This window comes from Plasmodium malariae (genome assembly GCF_900090045.1).
Source record: "Plasmodium malariae genome assembly, chromosome: 8".
NCBI classification, from domain to species: Eukaryota; Apicomplexa; class Aconoidasida; order Haemosporida; family Plasmodiidae; genus Plasmodium; species Plasmodium malariae.
Window position 1 is genome coordinate 2,814,683 of NC_041782.1, and position 3,836 is coordinate 2,818,518.

Genomic DNA, 3,836 nt, shown 5'->3' on the forward strand with positions numbered 1-3,836 from the left:
ATATATATATATTTTTAATATTTATTAATGAACTAAAATTTTATTATTTTTATTAAAATTATTTTTTCATAATTAACATTAAAAAAAAAAATCTATAGTATATTTTTAAGCTTAGTTTGCTATACTTCTACTGAAAAAGAAATTGTAGATACATATTTTTAATTTTTTTTTTATGAAAAATACTAAAAAAATTAAATAAAGGATAATATCATGCTTTATGACTAAACGAATATTATATTATTGTTAAATATATTTTTGATTGTTATATTACCGCATTAAAGATATATATAATGGAACGAAAAATTAAGTTACTATTATTTATTAAAATTTCTACGATTTTTCTTCTAAAATGGATGCGTCATTTTAACAATGATCTGGTATGATAATATTATTTAAGGATAGTCTTCTTGTTTATATTCGTATTTTTTATTTATATTAATGCTCATTTTAGAAGGAAATTATTTATTTATTAAATAACCATTATATATGTTTGTTTTATTAGAATATTCTTTACAAATCTTTGTATCAGAATTGCGATCATGATAAAATATTAGAAAGAAAAAATCACAGATTACTAGCAAAATACAAACAAGATAAAGAATCAAATATTGGAAGACCAAAAGGATGGCAACGAAATTATGAAGAATACCAAAAGCAAGATATATCTTATAATGAAAAACGAGTTAAAGATAAAAATAAACAATCAAATAGAAGTTTACTAAATAAAGAGGAATACTATACAGAAGTTGTAGATAATAATATGGAATGTTTGAAAAGTATTTCCATTTTGAAAAAAATTGATCAAAAATAAAGATTATAATCATTTTCTTGAAAAAAAAAGGAGAATTTGTGATATAGATTTAAAAAAATTAAAATTTAGAAGTTACGGATTTGGTGTTGCTATATTTTTTCTTTTTTTCTTGTCAGGAATAGGATTACCTGTACTGCGCGCATATGAATTGGTTAAAGATTCTAGCTTTACACCATTTAAAATTTGTTGGGAATTTATATATAGCACATTAAATCTAGAAACTATTATACCAAAAGGAACGCCAGTTGCACAAGGAACCGCAGCACCAATACCAGGAGTGGAATATTTTATCTAGTAATATTTGTCGTACTTATAATTTCATTGGGAATCTTACTTATAGTGGCGATTCCTAAGATCTTACGAAATAATGAAAAAATAAAAAATTAAGTCCATGACTGAGTGAAATAAATAATATGTGTGTATTTTTGTGCAAAAATGTTAACAATATTATATAAATTTTTGATATCATTAATGGTATATTCGTAACACAATAAAACATTGATTACCATAATTTTTTAAATGCATGTGTTGTATACATGAGATTTTTGATGAAGCAGAATAAAAAATTAACTTATTAATTTTGTTGTGAATTAGAACATTTTATTGTGTGGGAATGCGTCTTAATATATTAGTCACAATATATAAATATATTTGTCATAATACATATATTGTATTTATATTGATTTTTATGAAAATATATGCTTGTCCTTTAAGGAATATATAAAATCACACTGAATATACCTTTTTTGAATATTGTAATAATTTTTAATTTAATAAATAAGTGCTATTATTTTATATTTTTTTCTCGACTAAAATTTACTTATTAGAGGCATTAAGTAAATGTTCTATTATTTTACTGTTAACAAAAAGTGTGACATACTTTGTATTTTATGAAAGTAAATTGATACATATAATTATCGATATATGGTTTATATATACATTTTTAAAATATTAAAAACTCAATATATATTTTGTATTATAAGTATTTTGTAAAATATATTATAGAATGTGATAATTGTAAAAATATATTTAACAGAATTATAGTTATTTTACTGTTGTAACAAGGTAAAATTATATATATATATATATACATACAATTGAAAAACATACATGTTAAATATCAATTATTTACAGTTTTCTTTAATAACCGTGTTATACTAAATCATTACAATTAAATGAAAAATTTAAAAAAAATTATATCTTTATAATTATGCTTAATTATTTTTTTAATTCAATTTTGCTTATATTAATTAAATATAGGTTAAATTAAAAATTAATTAATAAATAAATTGTGTAATTATTGGTTATATTTCTAAAGATATATAAAATACATATAGTTTATATTGGCTGCTGAAAATGCCTTATTATTTATAATGCTAATTTTTTATATAAAATAATAATAAATGGAAAAAAAAATTATTTTTTCATATATAATTTATATATATAGGATAAGGTTTTAACTTCGTTATTCAGATTATATCTATGATATAAACAAATATTATTAGAGTAATTTCTTATTTGGTAAAAGTTTTAAGTATGATATCATTCATTTTGTGTGTAATTATATTGTTAAAATGAATAATAAGATACAAATATTTATTATTTTCTTATAACTATTACCTAATTTTTTAGTTAACTGTTTTTTATAAATATTACATCAATATATATGATAAAAATAAGTTATTAAGAAAAAAATTGTTTATAGTTATATTATTAAAGGAATTAAACTATTGCATTAAATAGTACATTCATTCGGATAATTGAATAGGTAATATAAGAATTACACTATATTTGCTTATTATATTTTTTTGTAAATATTCATATCTAATTAAAGAAAAAAAAAAGTAGAAAAAGTTTAAAATATTTTTTATACAAATAATGGTGTAGGATAAATTGAAAATTATAAATTATAAACATCACTATTCTAAAAGAAAAAATTATAATTTTTTAACTATAAAATACGTAATGATTTATATATTTGGTAGTACATTATAAATTCAGTTATTTAAATATAATATGTGTTATAAAAGAATGCATAAGCTTAAGCAATAATTAATACAAGGACTGTAAATAATATAATTCAAAAAGTTACATATAATATGTTTATTTTATTCCTTATATCTATTATTATATTAACGTAATAATTAATATTATTTATGATATATAACATGCTCTTACAAAACATAGCTTTGATAAATTATATTTATTAGTAAAAGAAGATTGTTTAATTAGTTGTTATTGTACAAATATATGGAGCAATAAATAATCGACATTCTATATGTTCTATAGTATATATTTTTTGTACTCTCTATATTCTACATAATGTCAATATTTTAAAATATTACGAAATTATATATTTACGTTTTTTTTTATTTTCAAAAAAAATTTAATAAAGAATTATTCAATTGCTTTATTATATTAAATAGTAAAATTATATATAATAAGTATTTATTAACTCAAATTTGTTTTTTAAGTGTAAAATTAAAAAACAATTCTATATTATATATTAGATGTTATTTTTCTTTATCTCTGTTGTCAATTGTATAATTATTACATACATTTCAGTATGTTTTTACAAAGCAATAATAAAATTTTTTTTTAAAATTAATTAAACATAATTTATTATTAGTTGTATATTGTACTGTCGGTGATTTAATTTCGCATTAAATATATTAAAAATATTGGGATCTAAATAATGGAACAAAAAATTAAATTACTTTTTTATATTAAAATTTATATCTTTATCTTTTTAATCTGGATACGTCATTTTCCTATAGATATAGTATGATAATATTATTCAAAAATAACTATATTATTAATATTTTTAGTGTTTATTAGAATAATAATGTCTATTGATATAAATGCTAAATGCTTAATTTGTTCTCTAGAGTAATGGTAATAAATCCCTATACGAGAAGCAGAACAACAGAAGTAAAATATATATAATAATTTATAGATCACTGGGAATATATATACAGGATAAGGATTCAAATATAATACAGCTAAAGACAGATATACCAAATAA

The 3,836-nt window shown here is 18.6% G+C and overlaps 1 pseudogene, besides 1 other annotated feature; it reads left to right on the forward strand.

The window, feature by feature from the left end:
* Positions 1 to 290: 290 nt before the first annotated feature.
* Positions 291 to 1,106, forward strand: PmUG01_08064000 (annotated as a pseudogene).
* Positions 291 to 1,106: a sequence feature (fam-m protein, pseudogene).
* Positions 1,107 to 3,836: the final 2,730 nt, after the last annotated feature.